Source organism: Pteropus alecto, unplaced genomic scaffold (genome assembly GCF_000325575.1).
Source record: "Pteropus alecto unplaced genomic scaffold, ASM32557v1 scaffold57, whole genome shotgun sequence".
In the NCBI taxonomy this organism is placed as follows: domain Eukaryota; kingdom Metazoa; phylum Chordata; class Mammalia; order Chiroptera; family Pteropodidae; genus Pteropus; species Pteropus alecto.
Window position 1 is genome coordinate 11,585,740 of NW_006442508.1, and position 15,771 is coordinate 11,601,510.

Sequence of the window (15,771 nt, forward strand, 5' to 3'; positions counted from 1 at the left end):
AATAGTTTCAAGTCAGTGGGTCAGGTTCCAGGCTGGGAGTTGGGAGAGACTAGGTGTGGAGGTAGATGGGACCAGGCCATAGAGAGCATTTATCCAGTACTAAAGAGGTTGAAACTTATCTTAAGTGATGGAAGCCTCTGAAAAGATTCATGAAAAGCATTTAAATAATCAAATTTGCATTTTACCTACATTCCACTGGTGGCTATGTGAAGAATGGATTGGAGTGGACCCAGCGCTGACTGAAAGATCAGTTAAGAGGCTTTTAAAGTTGTCCAGGAAAGCCAAATTTTATTTTTTTATTTTTTTAAATTTCTTTTTCTTTTTCTTTTTTTTTGGCGAAGCAACCCGTGGTTGACCTCACAAATTGCAAGGACCTTGTCAGTTTACAATCTCTCATTTTTTATTTTTTATGCCTATAGCAACTGGTCTTCCTAGGTTGTCTCCCATCCAAGTACTAACCAGACCAGACCCTGCTTAGCTTCCGAGATCAGATGGGATTGGGCTTGGGATAGCACGGTCATAGACACTTTTTGTATCTTTGATAAAATGTGACAGAGCTTTATATGAGGACATTGTATACACTAGGGGTTGACTGCACAGGTTCTGAAGCCAGACCACAGAAGGCCTAATCTTGGTGCCATTGATTACTATCCATTCACACACAACACGTGCCTCAGTTTTATCATCCGTAAAATGGAGATAACAGAACCTCTTTCACATGATTGCCATGAGGACAGATGTGTACTATGGTAAGTAATACTCAGCCATTTGCTATAATTTTATATTCTCTGTGTAATAAGAAAGAAAACAAAATATTTTAAAATTTGGCCTTCCTGGTCTACGGCCAGGGATTGTAAACTGACAAGGTCCTTGCAATCTGTGAGGTCAACCAAGGCTTGCCTTGCCTAAAAAAAAAAAAGATATAAAAAGCTGGGGGGTTATGTGAGTGAAGGGGATGAGGAGGGATTGGGAGGCAGTATTAGCAAGAGGTGAGCCAATCAGAGGGTACAGGGACCTCCTTTAAAGAGATGTCTAAAAAAAAGTGAATTTTTGTTTATAAAAACAACTACCCTTGCCCTATATAACTTTTATGATAAAATGAAAGTGTACGAAATTTATTTAGATACCACCTTTGCAGCATAAATATCCCTTTAATCACTGTGTTGGTCAAGACATTTAATTGTGGTACTTTATTCTTCCATTTCAATGTAAGGAAAACCTGATTTTGCCAATGACAATTATGTTCTCATTTTCCAATGGAGGCAGATGTCTGCACTTAATCTGAGAAACTACCTGCATTTCTATGTTGCAAATAGCCTTCATAGTAATTAATAGCAAACTGTGTAAGTGCACCCTTTCACCGGTCTGACAAATTCAATCAAATCGGTGATATATAACCGCCCACAAACTGAGATGCCATATGCTCCATGTAGCATTCCATTTGGGACTGGACACTAACTAGTGAGGATTTATTAAGTCATCAATTACTGAGTCTACCATTTCTTTATTATTTATTCTTTAGCAGCCCTGAAGAATAGGGCTCAATTGCTTCTCCCATTTTGCAGGGAAGGCAGTGAGAGGCAAGGTAATTTGCCAAAAAGGTGGAAGAGTGAGATGGTGTCATGTCTGAGATTAGCTTCCTCAGTCCCAGGGGGTAATTTGGATTTCACTGCTTCTGTGAGTGGATACTGGCTACGTGTTCATCATACACTTTCATCTAAGGTTGCTGAAGCATTTCATGAACAGAAATCTTTTCCCTCCTGGTCTCTCTGGTCCTTACAGGATATATTACACCACTCAGCACCTATATTGCTCTTATATGTTTCTATTCTCTCCTTTAAATGTTCCTTTTGTGTAAAGTACTTAAATCCCTAAAAAAGTTGTGAGCTCTGTGACAGCAGGAAATATGCTTTTCTATTTCTTTTGGTATCTTTATACAGTGTAATGCTAGGCGTGCGGGTCAACCCTCAATCAATAGTTATTGCTCTATGATCCTATATTATGATCCTTTGTAAATTAGGTGACCAAAACACAAGATTCCAATTTGCTTTACAAAATTAAATTGTGCTTTTTACCAAGAGGGATCTGTGTTTGGGCTACTTTTGAAATATAGCTAGATTTAGCAGAATTCAACTTTGACATCATTTCATGTGTACACATTTAGCAGGGGTAATGGAATAATCACCTTAGGGGATGATTTGCTCATGTAAAAAGAATTATAGAGATGTGTACTATGCTCCCTATGAATATTTGCTTAGGAAGCTGGAACTGTGTAAGGCACCATCATCCTTTGTCAAGTCTAATGTTAAATTTCTTATTTAATTAAATGTGTCTGGCCTATATGATTTCCAGTTTTGAAAGTTTGAGAGGAAAATGAGGGAAAGGATAAGGGAATTGAATTGCTTACCAATAAATGGTGGGAATGAATGACTGAAAAACACTAATCTTCAGTTTGAATTATTTTAAAGTCAATTAAAAAGTATAGGTTATGTAAGATGGCCTCTGTCCTTCCCTCCTTTGCTTTCATCTTTTCTTCTTTAAGCCTTAACAGTGTTCCATTTTGTTTGGTTTGGAGACTCCTAAGTATTGATTACATCAACCCAAGTCTGACAAATTGCATAGCCTCTGCAGGCAGGGCTGGTATGTGCCAGTTCTCAGTGATAGACATAACAGCTGGCATCCATTCTGAGTTGTCAGTCCCTCTACCATACTAGTTGTCAAAGATTTTGACTGTCATCCATCCCTTGCCATACACAATATGTACTGGCTACATATTTGGATTCTCTTCTATCACAGTGTTCTTGCTGAACCATTCTCTTCAGCTCTACTTTGGATTTCCAAAATTCAAGATGAACAAGGTGTAGTGGACCTTTATTGTTTTCACCTGTCCAGCATGGATTGACCCTGTTTTGGTAACAATCCCAGATTTTGTTTGGGGCTCATCCCTTTCCATCTCAGTCCATGAGGTCCCAGTAGAACCGACTCCATCCCAGACACATGTTTCAGATTTGGCATGTTGATTCAGGATGATGTGATCCCATCATGTTTGTTAGATGCCTTGAATTAATTACTAGAACCATTGGACTAGAAGATCTTCACTTTCACTGGTTTTAGAATTGTAAAGATGGAAGGTCTATGGCTGCTGCAGCCATCGTGGTAACAAGTGGAGTCTGAGAACAGAGTGTGCACTGAGGCAGGAGAACCAGAAGATGGAGAGTGAGAGAAATGTGGTCTTTAAAACATTGGTTGAAACTGTTTATCCAGCTATTCCTGAAGTCAATTCTACTCCTAGAAGTTTTTTTTTTCACCAAATAAATAGACTTCTTCTTCGTCTTCATCTCCGTCTCCGTCTCCATCTCCTTCTTCTTCTCCTCCTCCTCCTCCTCCTTCTTTTTTAGAGCAGTGTTAGGTACACAGCAAACCTGAGTAGAAAGTGAAGAGAGTTCCCATGTATCCCCTGCCCCCACCACATGCACAACCTCTCCTACCATCATCTTTCATGTACTCAGAGTGGTACATTTGTTATAATGGACAAACCTACATTGGCACATCATTATCACCCCAAATTTATAGTTTACACTAGTGTTTATTCTTTGTATTATACAGTCTATAGGTTTTGACAAATGTATAATGATATGAATCTGCCATTACAATATCATACAGAATTGTTTCACTGCTCCCCCCAAACTCCCTGTGCTCTACTTACTTATCTTTCCCCCTAACTCCTGGTAACCACTGATCTTTTTATTGTCTCTAGTTTTGCTTTTTCTATAATGTCATATAGTTGAAATCATACAGTAAGTAGCCTTTTCATATTGGCTTGTCTAAATTCATTTACTTAGTAGTATGCATTTAAGTTTCCTCCATGGCTTTTTGTGGCTTGATAGTTTATTTCTTTTTAGTTCTGAATAATATTCCATTGTCTAGATGTACCACAGTTTATCCATTCACCTACTGACAGATGTCTTGGTTGCTTCTAAATTTTGGCAATTATGAATAAAGCTACTATAAGCATTTTCGTAGGTTTTTGTGTGGACATAAGTTCCCTGAAAGCATTTATAGATATAAATTCTCCCTTTACTTTAACCATTTTGGATTAGGTTTCTTATTACAAGCAAGCAGAAGAGCCTAATGATACACAGGCAGGATTATAAACTGTCTAGGATGTTCTTGCTGCCCTTTTCTGCCCCACCTCATTTCACGCACCCACTCTTATTTTTTTTCCTCCTTCCCTTTATTAAGGCAAAAAAGAAGTGTAATCTATCCACACACATCGTCTTTTGACTGAATTATTGCAACGGCCCTTAAAATTCATCTCTCTGTTATTGGTCTTGTCTTCCTTCCATTCTTTCCTCTACCATGTAACCAGAAGGATTGTTCATTTGTAAAATAGATCATATCACCCCTCTGCTTAATCTGTGCCCCTCTGGCCCATGGTGTACTACGGTTCTTGGGATAGAATCCAGTGATCCAACATAGCCTACAGGCCCTTAGATGAGTTAGTCCCCTTCTCTCATCACTTTTCTCTCATTCTTTGTGCTCTGTCAATTCCATGACAGTCGTGATACCTTTAAGTCTTTGCGTATATTGTTTTCTTTGCCCTGAAGACCATGCATGCCTGCCCTTCCCCGCTTTTCCTTTTCCTTCAATTCTTATTTAGATATTACTTTTTCCAAAGGCTTTCCCTGACTTTATTGTCTGAGTTAGGTCTCTACACTATATGTAGCCACATAATATGTTTACTTGGCACTCAGTATCACTGAATTGTGATATCCAAGCTTCTCTGGAACCAACTTTTGATGTGAGCCACTTCTTGGAACCAAGCCTCAAAACAAGTGCAAGGTAGGTAGGTTTGGGTGGGGGCCGGGTGGGAATCCTAGATCTACTACAGGGAAGTGTGGATAAAATCAAGTGGGCCCCAGAGTTAGGGGGAAAGTAGGTAAGGGAGAAGAGAAGAATATGAAACTCAGTGTGGAGGAATGGAGGAAGGCAGACTTAGTATTCTAAGTGCTTTTCTGTGTCTCTCTGTGAGATGCATTCATCCAGTGAGATGGACATGGTTGTCTTCCCTTTTTGGAAGACATGGAGTGATGTAAGAAAATTAGCCAAGTCTAACAACTAGCAAGAGGCAGAGTTGATAGGATTGCCAGATTTAGGAAATAAAAATATAGGAAGTCTGGTTAAATTTGAATTTTAGATTAAAAAATGAATACTTTTCTTTAGTATAGTATGTCCCAATTATTCATTGTTTATCTGAAATTCAAATTTAACTGGTTGTCCAGTATTTCATTACGGAACTCAAAAAGGTGGGGCACTTTTTACTTTTTACAGGCTAAACTCCCTTAGTCTAATCAGTGGTTAAGAATATTGAACATGAGAAAAAAGTGGGCAGCCCAGTGGTGTCAAAGTGACCAAGGAACTGCAATTCTTATATTCTTAGCAGTAGTAATAGTATCCTGTCAAAAAAAATCACAAAGTGATGTTTCCAGGAGGGTCACACATGTGACCTGAATCACAGTTCTGGGAATTTTAGGAAACAGCCTTAAATCCATTTGAGCAAATTGAGATGTCAATTAATTATAAATTGATTTCCCAAGGTAGTATTCCAAAATATGGAAACATTTTTTGAAAAGATGCCTTTAATTTATAAATGTATACCCTCCCATAAGTGGAAATAACACTGGATAGATGATGATATCTACTTTAGGAAAATTTTGCAGCTGTTAGGTATGATGATTACAAAATGTCTTTAAGAACATGAGGAAATGCTACACAGTAAGATACATAATTGTACATATGGGATGATCACAGCTGTTTGAAAGGAGAAAAAGGAAGAGAGAATGAAAATTAGACTTAAGAAATAGATTGGCAAGAAATACATCAAACATTGAAAGTGATTTTCAGTGGGTGGTAGGCCATCTTTTTCCTCCCTTCAACTTTTCTGTAGTTTTCAAAATTTCTGTTAATGACATATATTACTTTTATGGTGAAAATTAACAGTATTTTATTTTAAAAGGGAGAAAATAAATACTAGTGTTATTTGCTGTAAAATCTGTTTTTCCCAGTAAATATAAACTTTTAGCATTGTATTTGGCATATAGTAGACACTCAACAAATAATATTGAACGAATGAATGAGGATAGGGAGTGTGTCGATATTCTTTACCATTGTATTTGCTACGTCCCATTAAAGAAAGTTCAGTGAATGAGGAATATTAGCTTTTGGTTGTTTTAGACAACTCTCCTAGTCTCTGAGACTCAGTTTCATTATCTGTAAATCGAGGGCTTAGCCTATCATCTCTGTGGTGGTCTCCAGAAGCTGAAAAATGTGAATATTTGATTATGCAAAGTTCAGAGTGTCAGGTAGCAGCCAGTTGTGATTTTATAGGTCAGGACACTTCTTACTTATAGATACCCCAAATTTAGGATCAGGCAAGCCTTTTCTGATGGACTATTTTATGAGAGTTCAGAACTTCCCAGTTGTACAGAGCTCACTCACAATTAAATCTATGCTTGCTTCATTTCAAAGATTTTATTTTACATTGCCCCAATGCTTTTTTATTGCTTTGTTTTGTAATGGTAGCATGTCTGGCCTATTTTAAGATTATTGGCAGTTGTCAGCTGCTCTAAAGCTGGCTGAACAGTTTGTCATGCCTGTACTGTATCAGAGAAATGGTATATTGAGATGACCAGTTTGTTCTACTGTTACAATTTTGTATTTGAACAGTCAAAGATGTCTTTTTACCAAGAAAAAGGAGAAAATCAGAACCTTTAAATTCAGGATTTTGTTTGCCCATTTGAGGCACATTTATAGGTAAAATGGAAATGTGCTCAGCTGACCTGGTTACATTAAGGAGGATGTCTCTATGTTTAGTGATTTTTATGGTAGGTAAAGACTTTACTTTTAAGATTTTTGCTGCTGCTCTCTCCAAAATTTTTTTCTATTTGCTTATTGTAAAAGATGGTTAGAAGCTATTTACAAACCTTTGATCAGCAGCCCTTAAAATCTTTTCTTAGTTTTAATAATATGTTATATTCTTTTATCTTTTAAAAAAGCTACTTACTTTCCTTGGTAAAAATAATTTCAGTTATTATATGGATAGTTACTAGTGTAAGGAAAATGAGAATGCTCTCAAACCTAAGTTAATTCTGCCTACAACAGGAATCAACTGAAAATGCCATTGGTCCAAGGTTAAGTCAATTGTGGAAATGTCAGGAAGATTGAGTCACCAAAGCACCATGTAACTTCTTCCATATGCTTTTAGGGTTCACCCTCTAGCTTCTCTAAGAGATGTTAAAATAGAGTTTAAGACACAGCGATAAAGTAATAAATTCATGAAAAAATATATAAAATTATGAAAAAATAGTTTCTCTAACCCTGAATTTAAAACATCCACGCTTATAGCACACAATCATGAGTGCACATGAGAAACTAGCAATGGTTTGATTTTACAAAAGGGACACACTGTTTCTTGAGAGAACCTTGCTATCAACATCAGTTTGCTTCCTCCAATTAGTACCCAATTCTGTAATGTGGTTAGCTTTTCCCTTCACAAAAGCATATTGATTTTTTGGCAAACATTTCATTATTTCAGAAAAAAGGAAGAATATCAGATATTGAACTGGCGTAAACATTCATATGACTGGATACTTGGCTATTCTAGTCCTCACTTTCTGGCTATTGGGTTTTGACTGCAATTGTTAGAAACCGAATATAAAGGAAGAGGAGGCATCAGTATCTATTGCAGGAGCAGTTTCTTCCAGTCTCATTACTAGTAAATTGGGAAGAAAAATAAAGATGAAAGACCCCATTTCTACTTTCTCTATAAGGATGTGGATGTTGAATTTAAATTCATCCATGGTGAAAAGGAATTTTCCACTCAAATGGCTAACCTTATAATCAGCTCTTTGTTCTGCATCTGTAGACATGCTTGATGCATAGGCTGAAGGGCAGAGTGATCTCAAGATCAACTGAAGCCTCATCCTCCCCTTTGATTGTTCTGTCTACATAACAGATGTATTGTCTAAGTTCATGTCTGATCATCTCATGCTCTGTAACTGCCCTTTGCCCAAAGCAACTCTTTGTGCGCCTGTAACCTATAGCAACTCCCGTGGTCTGTAACCACCTAAGGACAAATCAACCAATCAGCCCATATCAACTATAACAGCGGCAATAAACTCTATAAAAACAAAATTGCCCCTGAGCTTGGGGCCCAGATCTTCAGAGCACTAGCTCTTCTGGGACTGCCGACGTAATAAACCTGAGTTTTCCAGCTCTCCAAGTGGTGCTTGGTTTCTCACTGGTCTGCTTTTCTGCAACAATGGGAGGAGGGGTAGTTGGCTTGAGAGGAGCTGGAAAGTGAGGTGGAAAGACGTTTTTCAGTTTAATGAGAGTGTTACCACTGGGGTGATGTGAAATCCAGTGTCGCCCCGGGGGCATCGGGGAAGAGGAGGAGGACGGTGGTGTTGGCTGTTGTCCTTCAGTTCTTTCCCGCTACCACAACAAAGAATTACAGGTCAGTGAGATTTAGAAAAAGTAAGATTTATTGAAAGTATATTTTAGAAGGAGATAGGCCACGCTAGGGAAGGCTGCAGCCCTGTGGAATTTGGGAGGTGAAGAGGTAAGATAGTACACCCCAAAGGGAGGGGTGGGTTTCCAGCCAAGGGTGCTATAACAATGCAGAATTGGGAAGGTCTGTTTATATTTGAGCCATGATGGGAGGTCCTAGATGATCCATATGTGAAGTCACCTTGACTGACAGTTGGCTGCTATATAATACTATGCCTACTGTGCATGTGCTTACCCAGAATTCAGTCTGTTATAATTGGATTCATGAACTTCCAGGCATAGTCATGATATTATAATGATGGTATAAAGAGGCTGAAGTTATAGGCACTACTTTCTGTGCATGCATTTGTAGTTGGTTTAGCCAGCAGCTTTTATGGCCTTTGTGCTCTAGGATTTGAGATAATTTATAACCCTAAAAGGGAGGTATTTCTGGGACGTACTTAAGGGAGGTCTTCAGGGGAAGTTTCTATGGTTACAGAGCTATTATATTGCTCCTGTCACTCATGCCTGACTACCTAAAAAGAGGACTACAAAGCTCATAGGCTTTTATGGGAAAAATACAGAATGAGGAGTGACAAGAGATAGTGTGTTCCATAATACACCTGGAGGGAGGTTAGCAATTTACATACATATTCATAGTATTATTTGGTTTGTGACTTTGAGACATAATTCCTGTTCACAGCTTAGCTCTACATATCTCTGCTTTAGGATCAGGCAAGACTATGAGACATCGGAATTGCCCAATTATACGTGGATCATGCACGTTAAATATGGTCACAACCTATCTTTCCATTTTTGTCATCTTTCTCCTTGATCATCCCTATATTCTAAAGACATCATTCTACTTGAGAGTCTATAAACATGTCATGTGGTTTCATCCTTTTATGCTTTGCACATATGGTTCTGCATCCCACTGTCTTTACTTGCCCATCTCCAAGTCATGCTTGAAAGCTTGGTTGAAATGTCACTCTATGAAGTCTTTTCAGATACCTTCAGGAAGAAATAACTGTATTCAGTCTCAGTCCATAATCCCACTGCAATTTTAAAATTCTTTTTAGAGAGTACGTATTATATTGTAGCAAGATATTTGTGTCTGTTTTTTTCCACTAGACTATGAGCTCCTTGAGAACATATTAATATGTTAATCAATTCTTTCAGGAAAAGATCAAATAGATCTTGTGTACCATCTTCATGATTTTGCGTGTTCACAGTCATCGAAAGATGGGATTACTTTAGTGAACTATGCTTTAGATGGGAGTCTGGGAGTTTTTCTTTCTTGGTGTTCTTTCTTTTCCCTGCCCCCACTATAGTCAAGTCCTGCTTTGTCTTTTTCTCTCCCCTCCACACCCTTAGAGTTTCAACTCCATCTTCAAGGCTCAACCCTGACTTGGTGGAGGGTGATCACAACTGTGCTATAAGAAATAATTGTAGGTCCAATTGGTGTGGACTGGTGTTCCCTCACCTCCCCTATTTTCTTGGCACCAGAGAAATGGTTGAGATTTTCACCTGTCCAGTATAAAGGGCCCTTGGAGTCAGAATGTAAGTTGAGTTATAGAAAATAAAGTGCTATTTCTTGTGTACTTGCCAGCTTGTAAACATTTATTTATTTTTTAAATTATAAAGTAAACACATGTTCATTATGTACGTGTGTTTTTTACATATGTAAAAAAAATCAGTAATTCCACCATTATTTTATCAAGTTTTTGAGGTATAAAAAGTAAATAAATGGATATTTCCTTCCTCCATTCATGCCCTCAGTTCAAAACACCTGTTTATTACCATACAATTCAGAATTTCTTTTAACACAGTTAAATATATTAATTATTTAATTCATTAGTTTTTTCTGTAATTGAATAATTCTAAAATATTAATTGAATATCTGAGTATGGAACTTTATTGTGGGTATTATGAAGCTCTGTGTGTGTGTGTGTAAAAGTAGACTTGATTCTTACCCTTGAGAAATCAGTTCACCATATGTCAGAAAGATAAAAATATTTTATTATTTATTTTTTGAAAATATTTTAAAAAGAAATATGTAACTACATATAAACGGTTTCGGACAAAACAGATTGAATTATTTCTCAGGAATTGGTTAAAATTTTGGGTAAAAGAAATTGTCTTTTTTTTTCAGGCCCTCCAGTGACATTTAATACTTTACTTCTTATACCTTTGATGTTACTGCATTGAGTCACACACTCAGAAATCTAATCAACTCAAATACTATATGGCTTTATAAAGAAAATAGAAAAGCTCTTTTTTTCGAGGCCAGCTATAGGAATCACCCCTTATCTTTTTGCTCCAATCTGCCTTCCAAGAATCACTGTGTGAGACCGGGCATGAAGAATGATTGGAAAAACAAGCCCCTGTGTGGTACTGACAGGAAGTGAGTATATACTGCAGCTTTCATCTTACAAAAATAAGTAACATTTTCTCATTCTTTCACCTTGGTTTAGGCTTGATTGAGCATGAAAGGGAAATTTTCTTCCTTTTTTTCAGAGTAGCATTTATGAACCTCTAAATGGAAGTCCTTCTATCTTCTTCTTTGCTCAAATGAGGGATCTCGCTTCCATATCCTCAAGGTGTACTACATGGACCATGGACTGTCTAGTGGAAGATGCAGATCCTATTTCTGGCATGCCCCCCGGCTTTTGTGTGACCTGATATAAATCACTTACACCTCTCCATGTCCCTGACGGCAAGACAGCTCCTGAAACATTCGCCACTGTTTCCAATGTCATAGCCAGTCTCTTGCTACAGGCTTGATAAGAGGAAGAAGTTGTGTCACTTGTCAGAGGAATCAGGCAGTCAGTTACTCATTTTTTTTTTTTCTGATATGATTGAATCACCTCAGATAAACCCACCAGAGGCTCAGAAAGAGATGGTGTGATTTTTCACTTCACCCAACTAAAACAACAACAAAAAATGACCTCCCCCGCAAACGAAACAAAATAACCCATCTCGAAACCTATAAAACATCCCCAAAACTTTCAAGTAAGGTTTTGTTTCAGTTTTGGGAAGTTTTAAGACTTAGGTGTTTGGTCCTCCTGAGAATATATATATTTGAGATATATATATATATGAAATGAGAATTTTGGAAAGTTTGGGAATCACAAAACTTGAGGATTAGAAGAAATTTTGGAAGTAATTAACATCTGGCTGCTGATTAGAATCAACCAAGGAAGTTTAACAAAATAAGGATCCCCATGTCCCAAATAAAATATATTAATTGAAATAATTTAGGCATCTGCATTTTAAGGAAACTCCTCAGAAAAGTCTGTTAATCAAATTAGACTTTGGAACCATGGATCATGTCTACTAAATTGGACACATATTTTCTTTCAATGTGTTTGAATACTTCTAGATTTGAAGTAAGTACTACTCATTGAGAGTAAGTTCTATTTTGGAGTTGTTTGGAAAATAGACTATTATTGCCTTCGATTAAGAGCTAAAACTACTTCTACCTCAATTTCTACTACCACTGGTGCGTGTTAATATTTACAGAGTACCTTCTGTATACCAGATACTCTTTTATAGAATGACCAATCATCCCAGTTTGCATGGTACTGTCCCTGTTTTAGCACTGAAAGTCCTGTATAGAGGGCAGTTGATTATCCAGATATTTTTTATGCATTATCCCTTTTAATTTTCAAATTTGGGCTCTGAGATAGATCCTGTTATTGCTCTCACTAAACATTCAAGGAAATCAAGGTACAAGTAAAATAAGCAGTTTGTTTAACATTACTTGGCATGTAAATTTAGAGCTGAGATTAGAACCAGACAGTCCAACTCAAAAGCCCTTTATCTTCATCATAATTCATTCACCAAGAGTCGTTCTTTCATCTCCATTTCTTGACAGTTTCATCATCTTTTGAGCAAATGGGCCCTTTCAAGCAGCCCTGCTTAGTGCTCTGTGATTAGACCTGTTTAATACGAACCTCTCTGTGTAACGAGATCTAAGCTGTACTATAGTGCTGTGGGAATTGATATAGGGGCTTCCCCTCAATTTTTATGAAACTGGTTGTAAAATAAGTATCATATACAGTGGCCTTAAAGGCAAAGATAAGCCACAGAAGAATAAATCTGAGTCAAGGAGTTGAGGGCATGTATAGGAGGAGGCAGGAAGCCGTGTCACCTGGCTGCCATCTATAGGCTGTTGGCTTAGGGAGCATTTATGATGCGACTGTGTGTGTTTCAAGGTTGGTGATTTTATTTTATTTTACTACTACTACTACTATTACTACTACTACTACTACTACTACTACTACTACTACTACTACTACTATTACTACTATTCTTTGGCATCAGTTGGTAGTGCTTTCAGCTTGTCCTCTATTGCCTGATCATTATGGTATACCCCCAAAAATATACCCCAAAGAAATTTGAACACTGACTGAATATTTTGTGGTTAAGGAATTATGGTTATTTTTTTTGAGGTATGATAGGGACACTGTGGTTTTGTTAAGAAATACAGGTGTCTCTTAGAAATACATACCAAAACACTTATAGATGAAAATTTGCTGTATGGATTTGCTTTAAAGTAATCTAGTGAAGGACAGGGGAAAATATGAGGTATGCAGATAAAACAAGATTGGCCACATATTGATAATTATTGAAGCAGGTGATGGCTACATGGGGGTTCATTTCCCTATTTTCTCTACTTTTTTTAATTTAAAATTTCCCAAAATAAAAAGTAAAAGACAAGTCCCCAAAGTAGGATCAGGGAGAAGTCTCACTGTATTTCAGGATGATCATATTGCATAATATCATCCAGTTCTTTTGGTTTGATGTTCCACTTGAAATGCCTTCTTTATTTAATTTGACCTGACTCATACTGAAGAGACTTTAGAAGGCACTACATTAAATATGACTTTATTTTAAAATATCTTTATCACAAGGACATTTGTTCTGTATGCAGACAGGGCAAAGCCCTAGGGAAGGGGTCAGGGGCAGAATCACAGTTTCATCACTGGCTTCTGGGGTAGGACAGAGTTCAGCTAGGAATAAGTGGAAATGAGCCAAGTGGGAATGGAGTGGGATCTAAAACAAGAGAAGGGACCTTGCTTAGAACGTGCCTTGATTCAGCTCTCTGTCAACCTCAGGACTCCTTTAACAGGTTTCTCATCTCTATCTCTAGCTCATTTCATCTTGCTCAGTAATTTTTCCCGTTTCCCCTTTCCTTTCCTTCCAGACACCTTATTAGAGCTACTCTCTTTTGGCTGTTAGAGTTAAGAATCTGTCAGCATTTTCCATTAGATACCCCTCTTGGCTGACACTCTATTCTTAATTGGCATTGTTGTACTGGAGGGAAAAAGACAAAAAACTTTACTTAATTCTGGGGACCAGGCTAGGTTTTCAATCTTAACTCTGCATTTCTTGGATTAATGTGTTTAAGTTAGTCCTTTCATTTACTTGAATATCTTTTATTCCTAGATGACTTCTGTTATTTGCAGTGCTGTGTCTACTGACAACCAAAGGGAAGTAAGTTCCTTTGTCAGAAAGACTAGTTTCTTCACTTAAATTTAATCCTGATCTCAATAGTTTTCCAAATAGCTCTTATAAGAGAATAGTAAAACTGTGGACTATACAAGTTGGAAGCATCCTTAGAAGTTATCTTGTCTACTCTCCTCATTTTATGGATTTAAAAATGGCCCAAGATATTTGAATGAGTTTTTCAAGTCAGAATTCTATTTAGTATAGTACAGCCCTCTTACTTTCATTTAAAAACTGATTCAGCCATGATTAATTTTAAAATTTACTTCATAAATAAGGATTTTCTAACTATTGGAGGAGAAAACACAATGCTAGATATTTATATATTTTATATATATACATATGTAATATATATAAAAAGGATTTTCATAATGGGTTAATGTAGGTAATTAAAAATATAAATATCTTCAATATTTATTTTACTTTAAAATGTGTCAAATGTACCTCATTTGCCAAGTACTGGAATTTTCTGATACTCATAAAATATCATCTTTGATTCTACTTTCTTTAAAAGACTTGTAGTGAAGTGAAACTTAGAGACATTTGTTTAGCAATCTGACTACAGAGTTCTAAATTTTTAAGATTCTCCAACAGTTAATCAGTTTTGTAATTCATAGCTAATTTGATAGCAATATTTTTAGCAACTCACCTTTATTCTTTTTAAAGAATTCAAGCTGTTTCTATAGAAACAGTAAATCTCTCTCCTTACATACTCACATTCTCTCAGTTTCTTTAATATTTAATTAAATTATGGGGTTGCAATTGCAAGTACCCAGGCAATGACAGGTTTAGAAACCAATATTACTGATGCTTAAAAATTTTGTTTTTGTTTATCATTATTTATGCCTACAGCACCTGGTCTTCCTAGGTGGTCTCCCATCCAAGTACTAACCAGGCCTGACCTGTCTTAGCTTCCGAGATCAGACATCAGGCTTATTTAGGGTGGCATGGCCATAGACCAGGGACTGTGGCTCCACTGAGACATGAACCCAGGACCTTCTGCCTGTAAAGCAGATGTGCTAACCGCTACACTATGGAACCACTTCCTCAATGTTGCTGACTCTTAATAAGCATAGCAACTAATTAAAGCAGAAATATATGAGTATACCATGGAATTACCTACTAGCCAAGATAGTGGCATTAGTAGGTTTACAAAGGTAATGAAGAGTTTTGGGTTATCTGGCCAGATTGTTAAGTAGGAGCCATTTACGAGATGATTTTTTAATAGGATTTTTCCTGTTGATGTGTTTTGGGGCTTGTGGCCTAATCCAGGAGGCCCGGTTGGTTTCAGCTTCCTTGCCTCTTGGGATCCTTGCCATGTCCCACACGTAGGAGCACAGCTCTGATGGAAGGTTATGGAATTAGCTCACATTTCCTGCTCTATGAAATCCCCTTTCGTTTTTAAACATCTGTATATTTCTATTTCTATATTTGAAATTCAGTTATGCATTATTTTTTTTTGATCATATATTATCCAGAATGTCTATCTTTTTTTGGAGGGGTGGTGGGGGGAGGGAACTCAACCATAGCAACTTAATTCATTTGTCAGAAGCCCTTTAGAAGACCTTTCTATTCTAAGTAATTGGTTTAGTAAGGAAGAGCTCTGATTCTGCCAGTGAAATGTTTCATGGGATCTTTGTTTTCAAGAAAGCAGACATAGGTCTCCTAATGGGAGAGTCTCCTTTGCTTATATCCACACAATGTTGGGAATAT

General features: G+C 37.1%; 1 pseudogene; it reads right to left on the minus strand.

Annotated features, from left to right (window-relative positions):
- Window positions 1-15,771, minus strand: part of LOC102889182 — a 40,715-nt pseudogene that overhangs the window by 19,016 nt on the left and 5,928 nt on the right.